General features: G+C 34.1%; 1 protein-coding gene and 1 long non-coding RNA gene across 4 annotated transcripts in view; one reads left to right on the top strand and one right to left on the bottom strand.

The window, feature by feature from the left end:
- LOC117181634 (leucine-rich repeat-containing protein 15-like) overlaps positions 1–13,887 on the bottom strand; it is a 431,057-nt gene that overhangs the window by 183,840 nt on the left and 233,330 nt on the right. The window lies entirely within an intron of this gene.
- Positions 1,282–10,472, top strand: LOC117181637. Of its 2 annotated transcripts, none has more exons than XR_004468147.1 (8): positions 1,282–1,450; positions 2,077–2,552; positions 2,637–2,959; positions 3,461–3,719; positions 4,473–4,722; positions 7,486–7,614; positions 7,678–7,881; positions 7,948–10,472. It is a non-coding gene; the product is annotated as an uncharacterized LOC117181637 (long non-coding RNA). The 2 variants fall into 2 exon arrangements; XR_004468146.1 differs by having other exon boundaries at positions 7,708–7,881.

Genomic DNA, 13,887 nt, shown 5'->3' on the forward strand with positions numbered 1-13,887 from the left:
GATCGGGCTGAAACTATAGCTACAAGCTATCTAAGGATGGTACTATAGAACGCCACCTCAAGGTAGGCCTAGTGGCGCCATCTCTTGGTCAGGCCGGAAACTAATCAATCCACCCTCGTAGTCACCCGTGTAATGCTCAAATTTCACCTAGATTTCCTATCGACAATTCACTGCTCTATAATTGGACATCTGAACAGGATCGTTGTTGCCGTTGATTCGTTGAAACGAAAACCATTTAAAGGAACTTATTTGAAATAAAAAAACACTTAATTTAACAGTTGATTATTCACAATTTATTTAAAGATGCATTTCCACCATCACTGTCTCAGAAGTCACAAATCACAATTGTTTATAATTGTTTATATCGCGGCAACCCGTTTCGCGTTTAACAATTGGTCTTATTTATAATAGTTTATTGCTTAACAACAACTCAAATGAATTAACTAAATTCAAACACAATACAAAGTTTTTGAGTCCATAAAACTCAATTATACACCAGCAAGTGTCGCAGGTTTAGTATTAAATATGCGGTTTCGGAGATGCAAAATCTGGCGTTTTTCCGTTGTGCGCGCGTTTTTATAAACTCTGTTTTGGGCGGAGAAATCTCCCACTTTCCCTTTTCAGCCAATAAAATCGCTGACGTCATTCAATTTAACAGTCAGTTTACAAATAAGAAATTAGGTCCCATGGCTCCGCCTATTAGATTTCCAACGCAATATGACCAATTCGTTGATTGACATATCGAAACAATTTCGGTACAAAGTTCAAACTATGACCGGATGTTTATAATACCATTTCCTGTCAAAATTCGTTCTAAGTCACGTTTTGATACTAAAAATAGCTCTGTGACTCATCTTTATGAATGCTATGAATCTAACCTATTCTTATAGCGTCGTAGTCTATAAGTATTTCCCTGTTATCGAATTAATCTGTAATTTTTATTCTTTCTATTATTTCAGGACAGAGAGAGAGAGAGAGTATTAAAATAATGAATTTTTCTTCTAAATTGTTCTTATTCTATAATTTCTAAGTTATGGTTATTAATTAAACTTCAAATTCTAATTTGAATTTGAAGACACATCGATCAATCGATATATCGAATCGATATCTAGCTAGTCGATACTAGCTTTCGAGGTACACCTTGTGTAACTAAACGTATATGTTTTGAGGGCTCTAGCACCCGAAAATCTATATCGTTACACCTCCCCGCTTAATTGAAAGGCTGCTACAGGGTGGAGACAGCCTTTTTCTCAAACGTCATTCGCGTTCCTGAATGTGTGTTTACGTTTTCTCAGTTTTCTAAGTGTCAAATTTTAAGAGTTAATTTACCAGTTTTCAAGTGCTTAGGGTTTCCCGTGAGTAATTCAAAAGGACCACTCATGCTCTAATTTCCAATAAATCATTTGGGATGTTTACTTAACTCCAATTTTATGACTTTTTGAACCAAAAGGTATGTGACTTAACTTTACTTATGGATATATGGTTCTAAGCTTATTCTGAATACATTATTTATTTTTTTATTTTCATAAACCAATTATAAAAAGAAAATAAGAAAATCAGTTTAATTATTCAATTAAGACAAACAAAATACGGAAACCTAAAATTAAGAGAAAAGAATATGATAAATCTTAAACTAATTAGAAATTTAAAATAAGGTTAAAGAAACAAAATTTTAATGTAGTTTGATACATATATTTTTTATACTATCCCTTTCTCAACATTACAAAAATGAGAAAGCGAATCTAGAATGTAGATTATTTATCAATTAATAAAATTTATAGAAAATTAACATAAGTTTTTGTTTACTAAATATATTGATATATAAAAAAAGGAATGCGTGACACTTAAAGTCTAAGATACTTATTTTTGAATTTTGAAATAAATTTAATTGAATTTAACAAACTGTTTTTTTTAAATTTTTTCTCATGTGTTTCTATAAAAATTGTGCCTGAGAAAGAAACCTCTTTTTTAATAAAATAATACTTTGTACATAAATCAATAATTATGATTTCTTATTCACTATTGTATTTCTTCCTATCTTAATAGTCACTTTTTAATCTTAAAATTATTCCACAGTAACACTACACAACCAGGAAAACCATTTCAAACATCCGGACGTTCCAAGGGCAAAAGGGGAATGACGTCTCGAACGCCCTCCACCTGGTTCACCTCGACCCAAAAGAAAATTCCAAAGGTTGGTTCCGTTTGATAATTTACGACCTGGAACCTGACAGGTGACTCTAAGTCCATGGGGTTGACAACGATCTCGAGCACCTTGTAGGCATGCCAGCCCACATGATGCCATCCTGACTCCTGGATAACCTGAAGGCAAATCCAACATCTTCCGACAGGAAAATTAAAAAACGGCTCAGACCCACACCCTTCACAAGGACGAGGAGCAAAAAAGTTTGTTATTCCGACGAAATGGAGAGTCCTTATTTCCCATTGATGACGAATTGGCAGTAATCCTTTTTGGGCACAGTTAACACACCTCCAAATCCAACCCTCAGGACCTTGGGCTACCGAAACCTGATAATATACATGCCGGATTTGTGAGTTTTCAGCTGATATTAAATTAATCACTTCCTCAGAGAGATCGTTATTTCCTTGTATATAAAATATTCTCTGTTTTCCAGGAACGTTAACTTCAGGAATGATGTCTGGGAATTGTCTGTGAGGCACAAGCAGTTCCAGTGCTGGTCTTAAATCCCGGATATTTTGAAATTTCTCTGATAAATAATTCAGAGCACAATACACCAACAAGGAGATGAGAATCATTTCCATCATTTTGACAAGTGACAACACGATTTCACTTTTATACAAAGAAAATAAAAGAAAACGAAAAGAATTTTCGAGATCCAGAATCAATGAAAGATTCGATAGGAATGAAGATTTGAACGAGCTTCACTGGTTCTGTAGTGGGGGAAAAGAACCCAACTTTTCGGAATATCAATTGCAGGTAAAAATCTAAATTACGAACTCTCAAAATTATTAATATTTAAAAAAAATAATAATTCAAACAGTTTCCTTCTCAATTTTAATATTGTTTTTGGTTTCTCTTTCTTTCTTTTTTAAATTGTTTTGACTTGCATAACCTCAATCCGAGACTGACATGCGCAAGCCCTCACTTCCCACATTTTAAAAAAATTCTTTGCATCAACAAAAAGAATTTTTAATACTGATTGGTAAAATAATATTTAAAAAAAAATACAACAAAAAATTTCAATGTTATTCTCACTAATTGACTTTTTCAAAATGAAAATTATCTTTGGTGTAAAGGAAATCCTTAATTTGAAGGTTAAATTACCCGCGAAACCTTTTTGAATTCAAATTTAACTATTTAATTTAAATGATCATATTCATCACGATTGAACCTAGCAAAAATAGCAAATAAAATCATTTTAATATTATATTTAATTTTGTTCATTATATATTTACTAAATAAAAGAAATACTTTCAGAATCACCAGGACCAGGGATATTTGGCAGTATTTAAAATTTATTTTGCAATTTCGTGATCAGATAAGTATTCAATAATGCATATATTATATTGTATAAAAATTATTAATTTATAATTACTTTTCTTTGTTTTTAAAATGTTTTTTTAGGTTAATTAGGTCTGCAGATAGTGGCAAACCGAGGAATTAAACTATAGCACTCACAGCTTTTCACCACCAATTCCAGGATTGTACTGATCTTATTATTTTTGCATTCAAAATGGTAAGCAACTAATTATATGTATAATAAATAATAATAAATATAACCAATTATATATACAATTTACATTCCACCTTTTTAATTCTATATTTACCCTCTTGTTTTTCTCTTTTTTGTTAGGAAGGTGAAGAGTTTTCATTTCGTATTGAGGTTTAATAGCTTTTAAATTTCTAACCTCATTTTTAAATTTTTCATGAAAAATGTTTTTTCTATGTATATATACTCTAGAAGAAAAGAAGTAAGCTTTTTAAAGCCGACGTTTCGACGAATGTTACTATTCACCTAAGTTGCATATTTTTAATTTTTTTAAATTTCATTATGATTATTATGTAGATAATATTTTTGTATTCAAATTTAATTTTAAATTATAAACTACTTTTATCGTTTATAGTTTTTAAAATTGCCTTAATTCCAAAATGACTCTTAGAAGAATAATTTCTTTTTTCAAAATTTTTTGATTTTACAATGACAAAACTTGAAATCCATTTTGTCATTTTAATCTTAATCTTCCATGCATGGATATGAATTGAGTCTCAACTTATCCAAATTGACAATTTTAGTCTTTTTAGGGCTTATCCTTATAAGAGCGTGACGCTCACCTATTAATTCTTCTAAAACATATGATCCATCATAATATGGTGAAAACTTTTTGTTTCCCCTTCCATTAATTTCCAAATATACCTGGCTCCCAACCTTAAAGTGCTTAGGATTAGCTTGCCTATCATAATATTTCTTATATTTTTCTTTTGCTTTTAGGAGTCTTTCGTGAGCCAGCGAGTGCACATTGTCAAGCCGCAGAAAGAGTTCCTGCAAATGAATCGTATAGGTCTTATCAGGCGGATTGACAGAGAAGCTTCTTGGAAGATTAGCATCTCTACTATAAACTAGAGTGAAGGGAGCAAAGCCTGTTGCCTCGCGAACATTCACATTATAAGAGAAAACTGCAAATCGAGTCCAATCATCCCAGTCAACTTTTCCTTCGAAACTTCTGAGATATTCAATCAAGGTATGATGACTTCTTTTAAAAGATCCCAGACTCTGCGGATGATAATCAGACGATTGGATCTTTTTAATTCTAAATATTTTGCAAAAAACCTTGATTACTTTACTAACCAAATTAGCACCCTGATCAGATTGTATTACACGCGGGCAACCATACCGCGTAAGAAATTATTCGGCTAAAGCTCTGGCAATAGTGACTGAATCAGTATCCTTCAAAGGTATTGCATCATAATATTTTGAAAATACACATTGAATCGTAAGGATATGTGTATTACCCTTAGAAGTAACTGGAAGAGGTCCTAAAAGGTCAATTTGAATCTTTTCAAATGGTTCTTTGGGAGTATCAGTTATCAACATTGGTTGACGATTTTTCCTTCTAACTAATTTATTTCTCAAACAATTTTTACATGAACCAACGATTCTTCTAACATCTGCCTTCATATTATCCCAATAATATTGAGATCTAAGCGTCCAATAACATTTTGAGGAACCTTTATGTCCACCTACAGCAGACTCGTGAAATTCTTTGATTATGTCATCTCTTTCATGACGTCGTGGAATAATTATTTCACCGGAGCAGATGACAACTAATAATTCAGACCCGACAAAATGTTACCGAAACATTTGCTCAATCGAGAGCCAAGATGTCTGATCCAAATCGTTTCCCTTCTTTGAAATCTTCACGCTCTTGACATTAAGAGTATTCATTGCATTTTTTAATGCAATAATTGCACTAGATATGTGATTCAAGAAAAGCTGATCATCATACTTATTCCTCACAATCAAAGCAAAAATATACCTATTGTTTCGGGTGAAGACTACTACTTCACCTAATTTAGGATTACTTCCTAAGAAATCTTCAACTCGGAAGAGATTATGACTCACTAATTCTTTATTAGTTTCAGACATTATCGAACCATCGGCTGAGACAAAATGAGCAATATGGCCTTTACCCATATAAATTTTGTCATTACTGTATGATACACACGCGTCTGAGATGACCAATGCAGGAGTCTTTTCAAGAACAGCAGCACTGTTCTCACCATTGTGTTTGTCTGGGTCGTTAAGGTCTTCATCAGGTGAAGCTATAAGACTGTCATCACTGAGAGTTGAATCTCCCGACTCCGGTTTGGAATCCTTATCTTTCGAAGGACCACCTAAACTACCGGGGTTAGCGCGTTTCCGTTCCCATGAATCTGGACCAAAATACTGTGGTGCATTGGCGCAGACCGATAACGGGGTCCCTAATTGGCTACACCCAACAGAAGTCGCGAGTCGTGGTGCCTCGATACTCTGATCCTGGGTGGCGATTTGATAATTCTGAGAGATTGAGTCTGGATTATTCATTTCACTAATCACCTCAATCCCAGTAACGTTACTTTCCGCTGCTCTGACATCTAGAGCCTCACAACAAGCAAACACTCGCTCCATTGACTCTTCTGGTTCAATCTCGTTATTAGAAGCTGGAAGTTCCACAACAGGTATCAACTTTGAATCGAAGGAATCCAAGGTAGATAATAAAGGGTCCCTATCATTCAGTGGATTTCTTGACAAAGCATCAGCGTTGGAATTCACTTTTCCAGGCTTATACATAATCATGTAATCATACTCACTCAGCTTGATTCGCCAGCTAGCCAACCTCGAGTCAGGATCCTTAATGCTATGCAGCCAAACTAAGGGCCTATGGTCAGTAAGGAGGAAAAATTTGTGATCATATAAGTAAGGCCGGAAATAGTTGACGCAGAAGACAATAGCAAGAAGTTCCTTCTCTATTGTAGAATAATTTGTCTCAGCTCCTTGAAGAGTCCTTGAGGCAAAAGCGATTGGCAAGTCCTGACCAATCTTACCCTGACTTAGGACACCTCCAAGAGCGTTAATTGAAGTGTCCGTTGCCAATACAAATGGTTTTGAAAAGTTAGGATACTGTAACAATGGTTCAGAACAGATTTTATCACGCAGGATCTCAAAAGCTTCCTGTTCCACAGATGTCCAACGAAAATTAGTGCTGTCCTTCAAAATTTGAGTAAGTGGTTTAGCCACTTTAGCGACATCTGGAATAAACCTCCTGTAGTAACCCACAAGCCCCAAGAATTGTTTAACATTTTTCTTTCCTCTTGGAATAGGAAAATTTTTTACAGCTTCTATTTTTCGAGGATCTGGTTTCACCCCTTCTTGGGTGATAATATGTCCCAAATATACTATTTCTTTTTTCAAGAAATAACACTTTTCAGGGTTCAAAGAGAATCCCGATGTTCTTAAACGACCTAAAAGAGCTTTTAATTTTTGACTGTGATCAATAAGTGATGACGCGTAGATGATACATGTAAACAAATAGATCAATTCCTTGTAAAACAGTCAGAACTTGGTCCATTACCCTTTGAAAGGTAGCAGGGGCATTTTTAAGTCCAAATGGCATTCTATTGAACTCGAAATGAGCGAATGGAGTGGAAAAAACAGTTTTTGCTTTCGATTCAGGATCCATGGGTATTTGATGGAAACCTGATGCTAAATTCATAACAGAAAAATATTTAGCTCCTCCTAATTGATCTCATATCTCTGTTATTTGCGGTAAAGGGTAAGAATCACTAATGGTTTTTTCGTTTAATTCACGATAATCAATCATCATTCTCAATTGTTTATTACCATGAGGATCTGGTTTTTTGGGAACGACCCAAACAGGAGAATTATATGGGGATACTGATGCTCGAATTATTCCATCTTGAAGATATTCTTTAGTTTTTTCCATAATCACTTTTTTTATGAATAGGTGGATGACGATAATTTTTTATGTTTACCGGTTAATTATCAGAAGTGACAATTTTATGAGCAACAACATTAGTTGATCCCAATTTGTCATTAGGAAGATGAAATTGCTGAGAATAATCAAAAAATATTGGTAAGAGACTTTCTTTCTTTTCATCCTTTAAATCAGAAAGATTTACAATTTTCAAAATTTCAGCAAATCTAGAAGCCTGTTTTCTTTCATTAGCAGAAAGTTTACAATCCTCAGAATCAATTTCAAAATATTCTTCAAGTTCAACTGGTGGTATTGTTAAATTTATTTGCTGATTATTGGAATTTATAAAGAAGATTTTAGCAGTTCCGTTTTCATTAAAAATCAAAGACTCACCAGCAAAAATTCCAGGACCACACTGAATTCTACGTATGTAACCTTCTTTTAATTTAGTATCTTTTAATTGAATTGTTACTAATTTCTTTGTTCTTGCAGGTAAACTGATTGTCTTATGGGAGTCAAACGGAAAATTAATATTTTCTATTTGAAGACAGTCACTTTCAAAATTTACAATGGCGTTGTCTTTTTTGAGGAAAGGAATACCAAGGATACCTTCTTGTGGAATGGGAAATGATTCTGATACAACGTGGAAAGAAGCTTCGAGGCCCCTTATGATCAACCTGATTTCACCGATAGTGGAAACCATTTCCGGGCCTATTCCAACCAAATGAATTATTCGCTTTTTATTTATCCAAACCGTGGGACTCACTACATTTTCTTTATTTAAGTTCACTCCAGCGCCAGTATCAATTAAAAAGATCACCTTATTCTTTGAAAAAGAAGAATTATCAAATTCTACTGTCGCATTTGAACCGAGTTCATTAAACTGTCCGAGTGAGAGGATAATGCGCTGGGTTGAGAGGGGTTTACACTTAGAGTCGTGTAAACTTAGACCGTTCCCTTGCATGCCTTCTTTTAATGTTACAATTCTCTACAGAATGGTTACCTCGATAACAATAACTACAATCCGCACTCTCTTTGTCCTTTACATCTCTTTTAATCTTTTTTGGACTGTTTCGCTTATAATGTCCAAATTATTTACAATAATAACACTGCACAGACTCTAAATTTCGTACAGGCTTAGTATTATCCTCTACTCGCACATGAGCTACTCTCTTTAATATATCTTGCCCTATTTTATTCCTTAAGTTAGATCCCAACGAGGTAGATGGAATTGAGCCAGACAGAGATTCATGCACTCTTTCCCAACTTTTCACTTTTTGATCGGCTTTAATGGCTAATGCAATACCATCATCCAAAGTGTTAATTTCTTTATCATGAATGGCCATATAAATGTTAAAATCTAACCCGCGTAAAAAATTGCCAATCACGGTCACTTTATACGCTTCACAACCGCCCATACCTCTTACTCCAGGGGTGTTTTCCATTACTTGAGAAGTTAATTTATTGAAAATTTGATTAACGCGAGCCCCATATTCTGGAATTGACTCATCCGGTTTCCTTTTAACGTTAGCTAAAGTCTGTAAAATTTGACTTATATCTTCTTCCTGGGCGTAAATGCGTTCTAAAGTTTTTAAGATGTCATGAAGTTCGAAATCGCTTCTATCTTGAATATAATAAAGCGCTTCGCCGGTAATTTTATTCAAAACCATCATAGTTAAGTAAAGTGCATCGCGAGGATCGGTCATACCAATAACAGACTTACACTATCAGAAGGATTTTCGCTCACTACTAATCGAGATCGCAATTCTTGACTTACTACAGCAGGTGGTCCACCAGCACTATCAATTTTATCTCGTCTAGCTTTTTTCGGTGTCGATGCTTCGTTTACATCTTTCGCATTCACTGCTCCAGGAAGGTTTTCTGAATTGCTTGAGTGTCCTTGATCCTTCAGCAATTTCCTTCGAGTAGTTGTTCAGGATTTCTTTGCGGTTGATCCCACGGTGCCATACTTTCTTCCGTTTCGGGCAGGTGATTCGGCATCAATTTTTATTTTCCACGTTGAGGTAAGGATTTTCTTATTAAAAATTTATTTTATCCTTTTAGGCCTAGGGTTATTGAGGAATAGTTTGTTGGTCTCTATTTAACCGTTAACAACCTTTGTGCAATTGTCGACACCCTATGCTACCGGGAGTAAACCCACCCCAAAACCCTGGTAGAAGATTGCGGCTTTTATTTTCTAATGTTTATTGTTATAAATTGATAATCCTGTTCCATTCATTTTTCAGATTCAAAAGACAGCGCCTTTTATCTGTGGAGTATTCTTCTTTGTGGTAAGACGAACAGCCTTAAATTTCAATCAGTGAGTCAGTAGTCCATTGACCCAGTTTTTCTTCAATTTATTATTATCTGAACAGGATCGTTGTTGCCATTGATTCGTTGAAACGAAAACCATTTAAAGGAACTTATTTGAAATAAAAAAACACTTAATTTAACAGTTGATTATTCACAATTTATTTAAAGATGCATTTCCACCATCACTGTCTCAGAAGTCACAAATCACAATTGTTTATAATTGTTTATATCGCGGCATGCCGTTTCGCGTTTAACAATTGGTCTTATTTATAATAGTTTATTATTTAACAACAATTCAAATGAATTAACTAAATTCAAACACAATACAAAGTTTTTGGGTCCAAAAAACTCAATTATACACTATCAAGTGTCGCAGGTTTAGTATTAAATATGCGGTTCGGAGATGCAAAATCTGGCGTTTTTCCGTTGTGCGCGCGTTTTTATAAATTCTGTTTTGGGCGGAGAAATCTCCCAATTTCCCTTTTCAGCCAATAAAATCGCTGACGTCATTAAATTTAACAGTCAGTTTACAAATAAGAAATTAGGTCGCATGGCTCCGCCTATTAGATTTACAACGCAATATGACCGTTAATTTTTATGACAAGATGGATGTTTTGTAACGCAGTGAACATTTTTGATATCAAAATTTTCTCAGATTTTACCACTAAAGAGTATAATACTATCATCTGCACTGTCAGCAGAAATATGTGAAAAAATGTTCCGGCGCTGGCCTGGTCCGAACCAGATTACCTACTTTCCAGCCTTGACGCTGACCAGGCGATCTGGTCAGCCGCGAGTTATTGGCTGGCTGACAGTTTGTAACTTTTACGAAATACATCCAAATAAAATTTGCTGATCAAACTTGAGATTTTTTTCTTAGCTCGCTGCTCAGCGCCAGGTATGTGATACGCCAGATCTTCCACGTCGAGCTCACAATTGTTGATCTCAGCTAAATGATCAGCGCCGAATCTTACCAAACCAAACCGTCAAGCTGATAAGAAAAAAAGTCTTCTTTTGATCAAATGAATTACTTATTTTCTATTATTTTAGACATCTTGTAACTTTATCGAAATATGTCAAAAAATGTACTGATAGAACTTAGATTTTTTGTTTCGTTTCACGCTGACCAGAACCTAAGCTGGGCCAAACCAGGCTGTCAAGGTGATGAGAAAATAAAGCCTTGTTTTAATAGTGTGAATTTCTATTCTTCTTTCATTTTAAAAACACTGTAACTTTTTCGAAATACGCCCAAATAAAATTTTCTGATCGAACCTAAGGTTTTTGTCTTCGGCTCGCTGATCAGGGCCAGATCTGGGCCACACCAGACTTATAAAATCGAACTTACAATTTTGTATCTTGGCCAGCTGATCGGCACCAACCCTGGGCCAGGACAGTCTGTCAAGTTGATTTGACAATACAGTATTTTTTTGATAGTATATTTTTTATTTTCTATTATTTTAAACAACCTTTATTTTTTGTGAAGTGTCAAAAAAATTAGCTGACTAAACTTAGAACTTTTTTGGTTTTGGCCTTGTTGATCAAGGCTGGGGGAGACCTGACCTTTTAGACTGGACGGTCTTGATAAGGTTTGACCTAAGCCAGACTAGCGTCAGACCTGGGCCAGATTAGATCTTTCAGATTAGACTGCCTAAACGAAGCCAAACCTGGGCCAAACCTATAACCAGACTTCCATAACATTTTTCCACACAGGATCGTCAGAGTATCATTTTTATTTGTTGGATTTATTTTTGCAAGCACCCATTTAGCTCATGTTCCATTTTCCTCTCTCTATTGCACCATTTTCTTCCTATTGTGCTTGTTTAGATTTTATATGATCTAAAATTATCGATTTTTAGTTAGAAAATTAATGTGGCAGTCAAGTTAGAGTGGAAGTGAAGTGTGATAGTGAAGTAATCGCTCTCCCGCGATTTTAGACAGTGGTCAAAGGTATTATTGATTAAAATATTAAAAAAATCATTTTTTTATTTTTGTATCGCTGTTCTTATTACAAAATGCGTCCCGAAAATTGTGGCCCACCTCGACGCCGAAACGAGGGGGTAGAGGCGGAGAGAGGTTTTAGCTTCTAATTTTTAAAGTTATACTATTTACAATATGAAGCTAACATTTTTTTATCTAATTTAAACTTTTTAGTTAGCTTGAAGTTATACTATTTCTATTTTTAACGTAGAAGGTTGACCGTCATTTTTATTTGGTCACCGATAATTGTTAACAATCTACAGATAAACATTTAAGTCCATTGGTGACAGGTTAATTCTATTTCTGCACGTATTGAAAGGCTACGACGAAACTATGTGAAGCTTGGAGAGAGAAATTTGATGTAGTTTCTGTAAAAAAATTATCATACACTAAAGATTTCTTCAAGGAAACGTTCAATTCAATAGAATCCTTACCATTTTTGATTCACTGATTCCCTCTACTGACCCTCTAATTGGCCACAGAAATATTTAAGGTCACATCACAACCATCTTCAAAAGTCTGATTAAGAGGGAGAAGGTGTCAATATGATTCGCAACAGAAATTATTTCAGTTAAAGCGATGAATTTTTTCAATTGATTATAAAGGGTGGTTTTTACATTCTAACCCTAACATGAAGGTACTGGTTTTATGCAAAATTTCACTTTGTCGGTTTTCATAAAATCTCTACATTTTGAGACCACCTGAGTACAAAAAAAAAAACGATTTTTATGTAGGTGTTTGTCTTTCTGTCTTTCGGCTGTATTTTGTAGGCACGATATCCTTCGAAAAATTGATCAGGTTGGATTATGCTTGGGCAGACTTTTTAAAGGCCTAAAAAGAAAGGATAAGTTCGTAAACCAGCTATTTTGGATACAAATTAAAAAAGTTAACGCATTTTCAAAAGTTTTGAAATCTCATGTTTACAAGATTTAAAAATTCTATGTACGGTTATTCACAGTACTTAGGAAATCAAATATTTATCCGTATGACATCGTATGACTACGCAAGATACGAGAAAAATGAATAAACTAAAATTGCGCGCCCTGGAAAGATCTACAAATTTGTTATGCATCACTTTTCAATAGCACGCGTAGTTTTTTTTAGTCGTATAAAACAACATTAAAAATGAAAAAAATAATTTTTTTGGAGTAACCACATAAGGCAGCGTTCATTTATGATGTCACGCCACGAGGGGCAGGGGGGGTTCTTGTCAAGCAAGGGGCATATATGGCGTGCAACGCTTTTGAAGATTTTTGCTCTACTTATGGCAAACTTGTTGGAGCCTGTCCAGTTTTTCTGAGCTATGCCCTACTTTTCTGAATTACAATAGTAATAAATAAAAACTTCTTTTAGAAAACAAAATTTATTTTATTCAGTATAATGCTCCTGAAAAAACATATTACATTATAATTTTTCATTTTGTGATGCAGCAAAAAACCCCGTTTTTAAGACCAGTAAAATTTTACAAATTGCTTCAAATTGTAACATTTTAAATTATGCAAAAACTTGATAACTTTACTAAACTTTTAAATTTATTACAAAAAGAAAATTTGCTTTTTATCAAATTTAAACTGCATCAAAAATTATTTATAATTTTAAAATTGATATGTATGGTATTGACTAAGAAATAAATTTGTAATAATTGAATATAGAATTGACTATCAAGCCTTCAAAAATACTTTTAAATTCTCGAATCGTATTTTTTGTTCAACGTCTTGAATAGTTTCTACAAAAAGAGTTGGAAAGAGAAAGTTTATGTTTAAGTTAATGTCCTGAAATATAAAAAGTTCACTGAATACATCTTTTTTGCAACTTATTTTAATGTAAGTTTCCAAATTTTTAAAAACTTTATCAATAAAAGAAAATATCGCAATGCATAAGTCTAGTAAATATTGTAGAATTACTAATAATATATTTCAAATTCTTCTTGGGCGAGTAGATTTTTTTAAATACAAATAAATAAATGTTTATTTTTATGAACACAATGAAAAGAAATTAAGTTCTTCTCTTGCACGATGTTTCTTAACACCTTTTCGACCTAGGCCTACAGTCTGTCAAGTTAAAGCGTGGGTGGCTTTACTCGCAGTCGGTAAGGTGTATCGACATGATTTTGGTGTCAAAATATTAAGAAGAGCTCCCTCT

The sequence above is a fragment of the Belonocnema kinseyi genome, chromosome 10 (assembly GCF_010883055.1).
Source record: "Belonocnema kinseyi isolate 2016_QV_RU_SX_M_011 chromosome 10, B_treatae_v1, whole genome shotgun sequence".
NCBI classification, from domain to species: domain Eukaryota; kingdom Metazoa; phylum Arthropoda; class Insecta; order Hymenoptera; family Cynipidae; genus Belonocnema; species Belonocnema kinseyi.